At 41.8% G+C, this 14,395-nt stretch overlaps 1 protein-coding gene across 2 annotated transcripts in view; it reads left to right on the forward strand.

Moving 5' to 3' along the window:
- The window catches only part of LOC125880641 (neoverrucotoxin subunit alpha-like), a 65,837-nt gene that overhangs the window by 6,015 nt on the left and 45,427 nt on the right, over nt 1-14,395 (forward strand). The gene's annotated exons all lie outside the window — the stretch shown is intronic.

Raw genomic sequence — 14,395 nt, forward strand, 5'->3', positions numbered from 1 at the left:
CTCATGTGTAAAAATTGCAGATCTTGTTTTGTTGGAGAGAGTCTCTGTTAACATCATTTAGTTGCAAACATTTCTGATGTGATGTCAGATTCCTGTAACACTGCAACACCTGTTGGATATGTTCACTGTCTTCTGAAGCAGAATGTTCAATAAAGTGGAGACCTGACTTCACCACTGTGTGCTACTTTGTATTTTCCTGCAGATTACAAAAGGTGACTTTACCAAAGGTTGTAAGCTTCATTTCTGACACATCAGCATCTTTAATGCAAAGAACACAATGAGAGAACATGAACCTTTAGAGAACATTATTCCGTCTTCACAGTATCATAAGGACACTGTGTTCCACTCTGAACATTGACGCTAGTTAGCCCAGCTTGCTAATGTTAGCACTGATTCTCACAGAGTGCTTTTTGTTCATGTTATCTCAACACCAGCTGAGTCAACGGCATCTTCTGAACACACAATGTTGTGTTCTTCACACATTATGCATGTTTCCCATGGGATCAGATGCCACACAGGACAAACTTTTGTCAGACGTTCTTGTAGCTTTAATTTCATTGTTAATAAAATTACAGCAGGTCAAACGTCCTTTTAGAGAACAGCTCATGCACTTTTCACAGTTTGTTGCAGTTTTTAAAATCAAAATTATCAAAAACAATCAATCAAATCAATCAAAAATCATGAAAAAGGATCAAGACCTTTCAAAGTGTATTACATCAGACAGATAATCATTCATTAACGTCCAAATCTCTGCTGGTCCCAATCTTCTCTGGCAATTCTGTCGCCCCCTTTTGGTCAGTGGCAGAAAAATTGTGGGGACATGCATCAATGGCTGAATTGAAAATATTCACCTAGTTTAGTGATGTTTGGACAAACTGTCATTGATTTATGGTCAGATTTTTCCAAGGTCAGGCATTTGGAACAGTTTGGAAGCGATGGTGCCCCCTGTTGATTAATTTATAAATAATTTCAAACATGTGGTTCAACATTGTCATGAAACATTTCCTGCAAGTTTTGTGACACTGGACAATATTTCTGTCCATATCTTGGATTCATAGTCTGATTTGTGTTATTTATGCCATGGCAATTGTTTTTTTTTTTGTTTTGTTTTTACATTTGTGGCGCCCCCTAGTGGTTGATCTGAATTAATCTTTCAGGGCATGTTTCAGGTGCATTCAAATAAACACAAGAAGTTTGTGCTCTAAAAAAAAAAAAAATAAATAAATAAATTAAAAAAAGGGATCAGCACTCAGTGAATAACCTCCTAAGCCCTATGATAAGCTATTATGGCAAGGCTTAACTATACAGACCAGTGAGCAGTGATAACTAACATGTCTTTGGGGTCATCGGGTGGGAACCTCCTTTCACCGGTGTTTCGTCTAGTTGGTCCCACGACACCTCCAGGAGGCTAGACAGTGATTTCTGGCGTCCCAGAGACACTCCCCTAATGCCAGGTCTCACTGCTCCCCACACTAACCGAACAACCTCCTTTACCTTACCTATACTACCAGAGAGGAGGTAGACCCAGGGAAGGAAGCCTTGTTAGGCTATCACACTCCCCCGCCGGGTTAGGCTGTACAGTCTACCTCCCCAAGACGAGCCCTCACAACAATGACACCTCCAGGAGGCTAGACAGTGATCTCAGCCCAAACAGCACTGCCACCTTCAACCAAACCCAGGCTCCGTTTATGCGAGCTCCAGGCAGAAGCAATGCTGATACTACCTTTCCTAGCACATTCACCATACTCTATTTCACACGCTACATAGCATAACTACAATGTAAGCTAAAGTTAAAGGAGATAAATGAACTCACAGGATCAGCAAACACACTCACTTTGCAGCATGGTCTCAAACAAAATGGATTCAGATAGGCCACTCCCACACTTAAATAACCTTCCTCTTCCTGGATTTCCTCCTTACTTACGCATGGCTTTCTCAGCCCAAACAGCACTGCCATCTTCAACCAAACCCACGCTCCATACATGCGAGCTCCAGGCAGAAGCAATGCTGATACTAGCTTTCCTGTCACATTCACCACACTCTATTTCACACGCTACATAGCATAACTACAATATAAGCTAAAGTTAAAGGAGCTAACTGGACTTACAGGATCAGCAAGCACACTCACCTTGCCGCATGGCCTCAAACAAAATGGATTCCAACAGGCCACTCCCACACTTAAATACTTCCTCTTCCTGGATTTCTCCTGACAGGAAGTGGATCTCTCCACCTGATCTCAAGGAGTTATGTGCCCTGCTTAGTAGTTCCCCCTGCTGGCCCCCAGCTGACATTATTTCTTCTGTAATAGATAAACTGGCTACATTTAATTGCTTCATCTGACATTTCCCTCACTGTCTTCCTCAAACTCTGTCCCCGTACTCCAAGTTCCCCCAGGAGTGAGACAGCTGATCTTGCTATGAATCCCCTACACCCCACTTCCACTGGACAAATCCTAGTCTTCCATCCTCGCTGCTCAGCTTCTGCTCCTAAGTCTGCCTATCTAAGCTTTTTTTCTTTCATATGCTTCTTCCACTGAGTCTTCCCAAGGAACTGTCAGCTCAATGAAATAAACTGAAAAAAACTGAAATAATCTGTTGACTCACTGACCACAACACTAAGTCAGGCCTCTGCCTGGTACAGACTATTTCCTGAGGAACAACAAGCTTTCCCCCTAAATCTACTTGCATTTCCCAATCACAAGCACCTTCTAGGCGGCCACACCCTTGCCTCCTCACTAACTTATCCCTTCTGTATTTCTCTCCCTCACGGACAAACTGAATTACTAAGCTCCTATCCTTGACACCTTCTGAATTCACCTGTCTCCGTTTCCCTTCGATACCTGCAGCTAAACATTTCAACACCTGATTATGTCGCCATGTATATCGACCTTGTGACAAGCTAACTTTGCAGCCTGACAAAATATGCTTTAAAGTTGCGGTACGTGAACACAATGGGCATGACGGGTCCTCATTTGCCCACAGTTTTAGGTTCTGGGGGGTTGGTAAGACATCGTATGTAGCCCCTATCAGGAATCTAATACGATCTAATACTATCTCTTCCTGTCTGCGTATCTGTTCTACAACCAGCTTTCTTTTATCTTTGAGGCCTGCTGTATTCCATACCGGTTTACCTGAGCCAAGCCCCAGGCCTCCCCGGCCAAACTGAACATTACCTACAATCTCTGCATGTCTAAGAGCTGCCTCTGCCTCCTGAACTGCCGATCTTGGGTTCCACTTCCTCCCCTTGGTTGGATTTGGAACCACACTCCTAACTACCACATCCTTACTCCCAGATAACAAGAGCTCTGTCCTGACCTTGGTACATTTAAATTCCTCTGTTAAACTAGATACTGGCAGCTGAAGTATCCCTTTTCCATACAATGCAACACTACTTAGGCACCTAGGAGCGCCCAGCCACTTCCTAATGTAGGAGCTAACCGACCTTTCAATTCTCTCCACAACAGATATTGGAATTTCATAAATTGACAGTGGCCACATTAACCTAGGATATAGCCCAAATTGCAAACACCACAACTTAAACTTTCCTGGAAGTTCTGATTTATCTATTCTATCCAATCCCTCAGCCACATCTTTTCTAAATTTCACCACCTGTTCCTTATCATTCAACTCTACATTGTACAACCTACCTAAGCTCTTTACTGACTTTTCCCTAATTGTTGGGATGTCCTCATCATCTATGACAAACTTCCTATCACTTAATTTCCCTCTACATATCGAGATGCTTCTAGATTTACTAGGCTTGATTTTCATGCTGGCCCACTTGAGGTTCTTATTTACCTTCTCTAGTAGCCTCTTTGTACATGGCATTGTTGTGGTCACCAGTGTCATGTCATCCATGTAAGCCCTAACTGGTGAAAGATGCAACCCATTCTGCCGTCTCTCCCCACCTACCACCCACTTAGAAGCCCTGATGATTACTTCCATTGCCATAGTAAATGCTAACGGAGAAATTGTACACCCTGCCATGATGCCTATTTCTAGCCTCTGCCAACCTGTTGTGAAATCTGCTGTACTTAGACACAACCTAATATCCTGAAAATATGCTTTCACTAAGTTAACAACTACCTGTGGCACTCTGAAGTAGTCAAACGCACTCCAAATGAGGCTGTGCGGAACTGAACCAAACGCATTTGCAAGATCTAAAAATACTACATGTAGGTCCCTTTTGTTAATCTTCGCTGCCTGAATCTGGTGCCAGATCATGCTAGTATGCTCTAAACACCCTGAAAAACCTGGTATTCCTGCCTTCTGCACCATGGTATCTATTAAGCTATTCCTTTCTAAGTAACTAGCTAGTCTCTGCGCTACTACACTAAAGAAAATCTTCCCTCCACATTCAAGAGAGAAATCATCCGGAACTGGCTAAGGTCCACAGACTCCTTCTCCTTAGGAATGAGGACACCCCTGCCCTATGCCATGCTCTTGGTATAATTTGTTTTTCCCAAACTATTCTTAGCTGTTTCCACAAAAATTTAAGGGTATCAGGCGCACTTTTATAAACCCGGTAGGGGACTCCATTAGGCCCTGGGGCCGAAGAAGCCTTTGCACGCCTGACCACCTCCTGAACTTCCTTCCACCTAGGTGGCCTGACATCCATCTCATGCTCTATCCCTCCTAATGGAGGGATATCAGGTGGAAACCTACTATCCTATTCTTCTCCAAATCTGAATATGTGTTTCTCAAATATTCTTCAACCTCTAACCTTTCTGCTTTAAGCTGCCCTCCTTTTCCTGGCTGAACAATCCTTTAACAAACTTAAAAGGGTCCCTGAAAAACCTGTCCTAGCATATTCCTTCTTCCTCCTCTTTTCCTGAGATGCTCTGCCCTTCTAAGAACTGCTAGCCTGCTTCTCAACTCCTCTTGCAACACCTTAATTCCCTCCCTTTCTTCTTCTGTAGCCTTTTCCACTGCTTTCTTAACTGTCTCCTTTCCTTGACTAACTTCTCTATTTCTCTCTGCCGCCTAGACTTACCTGACTGTACCCTCTCACTCCTCTTTCTCTCATGCACCCCAAACCTCTCTACACCATATGATTACATTATATCTCCCATCTTTTCTAACCTTTCTATTGCATTTCCTCTAAGCCTACTCAAGATTACTGACAAATCTCTATTAACTATCTCCCATTCTTTACTGTCATTTGCTCTAGGCCATCTAACTCTAACCTTTTGCTCCATGGTTCTCTCTCTGGCTAGCATACTGGCCTCAGTGTCACCTGCATCCTCTCTGACTACCCCCTCCTCCTCAGTGGCAGCGTTACTGATATCCTGCGAACTGTGGTTTTCTACCTGCCGCTGGACTTCATCCGACTGACTCGACTGACTTCTTAGGAAGTACTGATCAATGCGGCTACTCTGCCCTTTCTTTGCCACACACTTTTTCTTTCCCTGATGAGTTCTGAGGCCTTTCACTGATGTTACTTTCTGCCAGCCGCAAGGACAAACCTGAAGCATCTTGTTCTCAACTGTGCTACTTTTATCCTCTACAGATGCGCTCACCTTGCCCTGAGTGCTGCTAATTCTAGCACTGGTGGATAGGTCCGTGCCCCTATCCTTCACTGAGTCACAGATCCAAGTCATAGTCGTGTCCATTCCAATGTCTGTTACCGTGTAATCCACCTGTGAGTCATCTTCCACCCCTGCTCTCGCTGACTCTTGGGGTATTTTTCCTATGTTGGCTGTAGCTAATTTTGGTTGTAGTAAGGCTGCTAGGCCTCACCACTGCTACCATGGGTTGCTAACCCATGCCAGCACCATTGGGGTCTTTTCCCTCCTGTCAGCTGTCTTTCCAAGCGGTCACATGGTCTTTCCCTTGTTGTCAGCTGCCCTGTTCACAGCAGTCACTAGCTGGGCTAGTTCTGAATTCAAATAAACACAAGAAGTTTGTGAGCATGTCCCTCAAATTCATTGGTCAACATCTTTAAAACACTATGAGATATCAATAAGCTTTATGCATCTTTTGATAAGCTTGGTTCAATGATGATCCAGGAGGAGATGTCAAAAATGTGTTTTTCAAAAACTTCATTGAGCTGGAGCTGTGATTCCAATTTCAAGTCAGCCTGACTTTGAGGGGTGTGGCCTCTTTGAAATTTAATTTTTGGGCCTTAGTTACAGCGCCACCTCCAGGCCAACTGGGACCTCATAACTCACTACAAAAGTTATGATTAATAAGATTAGCAATGAAACCTTGGCGTTGTCTCGGCAGTATTGATGAGGTCAGCTCTAAGTTTTGTATGTGGGGCCCATGTTAAGCTATTTGGATGTTCACAGTGGACATGCCATGGCGCCAAGCTCCACAACTGGCTCGCGATCTGCAGCAAGTTTCAGCGAGAATCTGGCAAGAAAACACACTGATTATTTATTATTTATATAAAGGATAAAAATTTAAAGTTTTAACTGCCCATTTCGTGGTTTTCTTTGTGTTTACCTCGTCCTTGTCATCCTCTAAATTGTTCAGTTCCTCCGGTGTCACCTCCTTGTGTCGCATCTGGGTCATTCCTCACTATTGGTAACATTCCAGTCCCTGGGACAGAGCCAGAGATATCTTACTTTACATAAACCAATTTTTTAATATGAAAGACATTGTATTACAGATAGAGGTCTCCCATCTAATATTAACACAGAATATTGCCTGAAAAAAAATGTATATTTATATTTATATACCTCTTTTTAGGCACAAACACATGTTTTTACCATGTCCCCAAGGCAACTTTTCATATTTCAATGAAGAATATTTCATTAAAATAATAAGTTATCACAAAAATATCTTTATTATTGTATATATCAAGATTGAATAATTAAAATTCTAAATATATGTTTGTGGCTATATCACCGTTATTTAGGTGTTACATTGAATTTACTGAGTGTCCCCCGAATTGCGTTCCACCCTGTTAGATTGTGGTTTTTAGCCTGCCAAACCAAGTAAAACTACAATTCCCATGATGCAACACGCAGGAACTGGAAGCCCCCTTTTGGCGGGAAATTTGAAGGAGAAGTCAGAGGTAAGAATCAACATCTCTTGCCGTTTTTGCATGTTTTATAGTGTAAATCCACATGTCCTACTCTTAAATTTCCACCCTGTTATGCTAAATTGTTGAGAAAGTAAAAACAAATTTGAAATTTTTTTTAAATATGTTTGATGTCCCTATTTATGTACTGTTTAAATCTGGAGAGCAAGCTAGTCAGGTCTGGAGTGCTAGCTAGTCAGGTCTACTTTGGTTGGAAATATTCCACCCTATATTGTTATTATTTAATAATAAAAATATGATATATGTACATTTCATTATCATTATTATATATTATGATATAATGAACTAATTTGTAATGAATCTGTTCTTTGCCAATATAAAGCCTATAGAATATTTTTTGGGGAATGTGGGCATTAATTGGGCTTTATAATTTTGTTATGCCACACCATAGCCATGATCATAAACTGATTGTTGTCTTGTGTAGATGCATAACAAGGTAATTAATCATTATAAAGTTGATATAATGTGCACCATAATATAAGTTAAATTGTACTTGTTTGAGCATTAGGAAATGGCACCAATAAGTGCTGCAGAGAGGCAACATCACTACAGGGCTAAGCGTGATGCAGATCCTGACAGATGAGCGCAGTATCTCCAGAAAGAGAGGGAAAAATGGCAGAGAGACAGAGACACAGGGAAAAAGAAAAAAGTGAATGATCTCAGTGAGCGTGAGAGGCGAGCCCAGAGAAAGAAATGGAGAGAGAGGAAGAGGGGAGCAAAAGGCAGGAGAGAAACAGCTGTAGGACCTCCATCTCCACCTTTAACACCACCTATACCACCTGAGTTGCAACCTGTGGCAGGGCCCTCAAGGTTAGAAATGTAAAAATCTTGCAATGCACAATATAGACATGTAACAGGACATGATTTGAGTTTTACTCCTATATCTCTTCACTCTACCTCTACATCCCCTCTCATTCTACCCTTCTACACTCCTCTATATCCCCTCTATTAATACACCTGCCCCTACCACCCTTATGTCTATTTACCTCCTCTCTTCCCCTCCTGTCTGTACCTCCCCTCATCTCTCCTTCTTGTGTATGTTCATCTCTCCCCTATATCTTCCCTCTACTCATCCCCTGCTATTTTTTATACCTCTACCACTCCATCTTTCCTCCCCGTGACACGAGCATGCTGTGGCTGTAGCAGATATTGATCTGACTCACTTCTCTTTGTTCTTCTTAAACAATGTGTTTTGTCTGGAACCTAAAGTCAATTCTTACAAACTTTAACTTCAAACTAAGTTTGTGTGTTAACTGTCTGATTTTTGTTTTTAGGCAAAAACAACATGGTCAGCGCCTTAGAAATAATAATAAGAAGATGATGGAAAGAGAAATTGAAAAACTCAAAGCTGCCTTGTCCGACGAGAAAAGGAAAACTGAGAAGTATAAGAAGAGGTGGGAATGTCAAAAAAACAAACAGACCCCGTCCCCTCGAAAACAACTGAACCAATTGCTTCAGCATCCTGCTCATCCCAGCTCACGCAGACAACTGCTGCTCCATGCCTGCGTGGTTGAGGAACTAAAAAGGAAGTACAGGAACTCCAAAAAACAGAGGGACAAGCAGGTGCTTGCAAGAGCGACCATAGGGATGGTCATGAAGAAATACAGGCTTCAGAAATTAAGCCAACAAACCCTGGGCTCAAATAAAAGGGCAAAGCTGACTGGAACGCTCTCCAGCTACAAGAGAACGTCTCGACAGAGACTAACAAAAAAACAGGCGGTCGTAGCATACTACCTAAGAGATGAAGTCAGCCGTATGACAACAGGGAAGAAACAAACCATAACAATACAAAAGAAGAAGATGCAGAAGAGATTGCTGACAGACACCATCAAAAACCTTTTTGACAAATTTACTGCTGAAAGTGAACACCAAGTGTCATACTCCTTCTTCTGTAATCAGAGGCCATTTTGGGTAGTTGCACCCACAGAGGCTGACAGGGACACCTGTCAGTGCAAGACACATGAAAGCCTCCAGTTTATGGCTACAAGCCTATTCAACAGTGGACTTCTGTCCTCCAAGGATGTTGAGAAGATGGTGGATACGATCGTCTGCAATTCCAGTGAGAAGGATTGTGCCTATGGTGTGTGTGCAGAGTGCCAATCAACAACTGTTCCATTGGTTAGGCCAGCAACAACCGATCAACTTCCTCACATGCAGTGGTCAACTGAGGTCAGCAACGATGAAAGCATGTCCATGGTGACCATCAGAAAAAGAGATCCTCCTCCCTGAAGTGGAAGCTGTGGAGCAGTTCCACAATCGAATGGCCAAATTCCGGCACCACATTTTTAACATTCGGAGGCAATTCAATAACCTGGCCAAAACGGAATGTCTGATTCACGTTGACTTTAGCGAGAACTATGGGTGTAAGAATCACAATGAGGTGCAGTCAGCCCACTTCGGGGGGTCACACAAGCAAGCGACCCTACACACCGGTGTGCTCTACACCTCATCAGGACCCCCCCAGAGCTTCTGTACTATCTCGCCATCTCTGAGGCACGACCCACCCGCCATCTGGGCCCATCTTCAGCCTGTTTTGGAGATGGTGAAGGACAAGTTCCCAGAAGTTCAAAGGCTGCACTTCTTTAGCGATGGGCCAGCGACTCAGTACAAACAAAAGGGGAACTTCTTCCTTCTGTCCACTGAACCCTTCAGAATGGGATTTGCCAGCAGTAACTGGAACTTTTTTGAAGCCAGTCATGGCAAGGGGGCCCCAGATGGCGTTGGTGGGTCCCTGAAGAGAACAGCCGACAAACTTGTCCGCCTGGGAGAAGACATCCCCAATGGAGAGGCACTCTTCAAGAAGCTGAGGAGGATGCAGGAGTCAACCATTCAGCTGTATTATGTCCCTGAAAAAAATGTGGAGTAAATGCCGGCGGTAAGTGGAACTGTATAAGTAGTGTTCTAAATTTAATGTCTTTAGTACAAACCTTAAATGTGTTATAACTCATGTTTGGCCACCAGATTGTGCAGCATTATCTCAGATGATAAAAATGATTTGACTTACCTTACTTGATAGCCTTATAAGTCATGACCTTGTTCTGGTCTTCACAGTTGCCCCCTTTGACTGCAATAAAAGGGACTATGAAGATTCACCAGATCCTCAGCACCTCACCAGGCAGAGTCCAGTACAGAGAAATAACTTGTGTCTGCCTAAGGGAGAAGGGGGTGCTGGCTTGCCCATGCTTTGAGCTGAAAGAAGCAACGCTTCACAATGTGGCTCCAGAGGCCCCTCCAGAGGCCCCTCCAGAAGCCCCTACAGAAGCCCCACCAGAAGCCCCTACAGAGGCCCCTCCAGAAGCCCCTACAGAAGCCCCTACAGAGGCCCCTCCAGAAGCCCCTACAGAAGCCCCTACAAAACCCAAGAGATGGCGTCCAGATGTCATTACAAATGAACATGTTGGGAGGTGGTGTGTGGTCCTATATGATGATAACCCCTACCCTGGTATCATTATGGCTGTTGAAGAGAACAACGTACAAGTCAACTGCATGCACCGGAATGGAATCAACAAATTCTTCTGGCCTTGCCCACGAAGAGACCTGAGTTGGTATGTTGAAAGTCAGGTTCTCTGCCTGATTGATGAGCCTCGGGCACTGAACAAAAGGTCTGTGCAACTGGATGCAGAAACATGGAGATATGTTGACCAATCAATTTGGGAAGTGTAGACAGATGGGATAGACAGAGGCTCAGATGGACTGTTGTGAAACATACAAAGGCAGATAGAAAATGAAATAGATAGAGAGACAGACACTATGTTCGTAGCCAACTCTATGGTTAAAAATGAAATGAAAATGAGATGAAACACTGAATGAATTACTTTAAACGAATTGGTCTACAGTTGTACCTGAAATGGAAATTAAAGGAAATACTGAATGAATTACTCAAAATGAATGAATTACTCTATGGTTTTAAATAAAATGAAATACTGAATGAATTACTATGGTTTTAAATGATATGAAATGGCATACTGAATGAATTACTCTAAATGGATGAATATCTCTACAGTTAGAAATGAAAATGGAATGAAATTCCGAGTTATTTACTCTAAATTAATTGATTAGTCTGTTATATGGTTGAAAGAAAGACTGAAAGACTGAATGAATTACTCTAATGAATTACTCTCTCTTTAGAGTCCAAATGAATGAATTCATCTTCTGTAAATATGTTGAACTGTTTTTATATATAGTCCATGTTAAATTTTTAGCATTTTAGAATCTTCGTGTTTCTTGCATTGTTCATGGATTATATGAATTGTTTTTACAACCTAAGCATTTTCACTGTAACGTTGACTAGTACTGTGGGTGTGTGGTGGTGGTGGTGTCTTTTGGGTATAATGTGGATATAATGAAAACGTTCAATAAATACCAAGTTCTTTTAAAAACGCTAATCGTTGTTGGTAATTCCACCCTGTTACGGTACTTTCCACCCTGTTGTGCTTGTTTCCACCCTGTTACACACAGTTTCTTTTAAAATGATCTAAAAACAATGGTATTTTTTTCGGAATGTTCTTATGTTAATTTGCAGTTCTGAAAGAGACAATGAGAATACATGTGTTTTATTGTGCACATATCTATTTATCTTGAGCATTTTGGCTAAATTGGGTGTGCACATGTACATTTTCTAAACAAAAAGCCTATATTCTACACAATAATTTCTGTATCTTCATTATTCAAATTTAAAAAACATATGTTATGAAATAAGGGACACATAAGGTATAAGTGTTGATAAATATTGTTGAATATTTACATTATTAACATTTAGCAATACTTATGTATATGTCTGTAACAGGGTGGAACTCTAGCACGATCCATGTCTCAGCAATCCATCCATAATTATTATCATTTAAGTGCCTGAGCTCTAAAAATACAAATTCCTCAAGGTTAAACATCTCTTCTACCTAATGACATGTTAAAAACGTCAAAAATTCACAATATTAATATCAAAACTTAACACCTTAAAGGGTTACCAATAGCGAGGATTGACCCATCTCCTTCTTCTTATATTCTCTTCTCTCTTTCTCTTCTGCTGCATCCCAGTCTTCAAAATTATCAAATTCACCAAACAGGTTAAAGGAAACTATAAAATCGCTCATGTCTTGTCTACTGTCTTGCCGTTGTGATAAATAAACTGTGAAATAACGTATGTTAACGTATGATCTGAGTTTCTGTTGCCACGGTTACCAACTAGCGTTTGAGCCAGTGCAATAATTTAGAACAATCAGGCTTTTTGACCGGAACTTCTTTATAGGTGTCCTACAACACTTTTTAATGGACACCGTGCAGCCAATCAGAATCGACTATTCATCCAGACCATGGTATAATAGTTAATAATGATTCTTTGCAGCTACCAGATCTAAAGTGGGAACAGTGTCGTATAAACGTTAATAAAATATTAATACGCTCTCAGGGCTCGAAACTAACGGTGTCCTGACGTCCCAGGGACTAGGGCTGTCAAAAGCACCAAGAAATTTAGTTTGAATATTTTCGAATTAATTTAGTAGAGTTCGAATAATATTCTAATTTATTATTATTATTATTATTATTTATTTTTATTTATTATTATTATTATTATTATTATTATTATTATTATTATTATTATTATTATTTTTTTTTTTACAAAAAAACACAAAAAATTAGATGCTTATTGCTGGTGCAATATGAACGTGACACTCAGATGAAAAAATCTGTTCTGACCTCACTGAAGTGCCAGGTATGACCAACTTCTGCCTCGCTATCTGAGCAATGTTTGGATACTTCAGTGCGCCTGTAGTTTTCCACCACAAGAGTGGATCCTGGTCGGCTCGTAGTGGTGTCTCATTCTGGTAACGTTTCATCTCTTCTTCAAAAAGGGTAGGCAGGGAGGCAGCAGGTGCAACACTCCCTGTATGTCTCCCCGAACAGGTCACACGTTGCGGACAACGCGGTGGGTGGTGTTGGTGCAGCGGGCTCCTCCGTCGGCGCCTCGCCCTCCGTCTCTCTGTCCCTCTCTGGCCCGGCTTGTGCGCAATCCATCTTTGCCCGAACGGGATGCCCCCCCTGACATACAACATTATTAATACTATAGAAGGAATCGTCTTGTTGTTTATAAATACTTTCCAACCGAAGCAGCAGGAATTCACCAGCCAAGGGGTGGCTCTGGTCCCCAAGGATGGAACGGGCTTTGCTCAAAGTTCTGAGCTGGTAAAGGGCAGTGAGGTCATTCAGGTTAATACCTGCAATTTTGCTGCACAATCTTACAATACCCTGCAGTCTGTTTTTGTTTCTGAGGGAGAGGGAGCTGTACCAACAAATGAAGGAGAAGGTGAGGATGGATTCAATAAAACAAGAGTAAAACATCTGCATAAAAGTGCTATCAACATTGAAATTACACAGCTTCCTGTAGAAATACATGGATACACAACCTAGCAATGCTGAGATGGTTGAAACAACTGATGCAAGCTCCTCCAGTGCCGCTCCAGTTGGAGTAGGATGCGACACTTGGCTTCGGGACTCTGAAGACGATGTTTCATCTGTTTCTGCCCCTGTGGTAAGTTAGTTTGTTAAAGTAGGCTATAGGCTAACGTTAGCTTGTTGACTTTTTAGCTAGTTCTAGTTCTTTGCGATAGCTAACACTAGCAACTCAGCTAATCATGTACATGATGGCCTTACAAAATGTGACTGTGTGTTCTAAATTTTGATGTTTATGATAATGACATTACAGTTAATCAAAATAGGTGTACTCAGCTTATTCAGTCAGTAATAATTAGGCTAGCAACTTTAGCTACAGAGATGAAGGTCATGCTTGAACTAGCAGCCAGTCATGTTTCTAAATTTCCTACAGGTAAGCTGAGTTAATGAACACCCAGATAACAGTAGTATGTGTTAGCAGAACCTTAGTTAATGTGTGACTGTGACACTCAGAGACATTGACTTTGACGCAATTAAGAGTGTGTGTGTGTGTGTGTGTGTGTGTGTGTGTGTGTGTGTCGCGGCTCGTGGAGGGTGCCGCTAGAAATAGCTTCGGTAGCTAACGTTAAGTGCGTCGCTAATGACGTTCTGTGTGAGTTAAAGTGAGTGAAATGTGTGTGAAGATGCATATGGTTGAATGACAGTAAATTGTGTGAAGCAGGATGAGCAGAGTGAATGTGTTAGGAGCACCGATGAGCTGTGTGTTATGTTGAGCAGGCTAATGGATATAGGCTGCGTAATGCTAACTCCTGCTGATTTGCTAACGCCATAGCCTGACTTGATTCCTCTCCGTCAGTAAGGTTAAAGGAGCATTTCATACATTTTGGCAGTTGAAGTTTGTATCAGGCCTAGTGTGTTTTATTATCACTCTTGTGAAACCACTGCGAGAGTAATTCAGTACTAG

The sequence above is a fragment of the Epinephelus fuscoguttatus genome, linkage group LG20 (genome assembly GCF_011397635.1).
Source record: "Epinephelus fuscoguttatus linkage group LG20, E.fuscoguttatus.final_Chr_v1".
NCBI lineage: Eukaryota > Metazoa > Chordata > Actinopteri > Perciformes > Serranidae > Epinephelus > Epinephelus fuscoguttatus.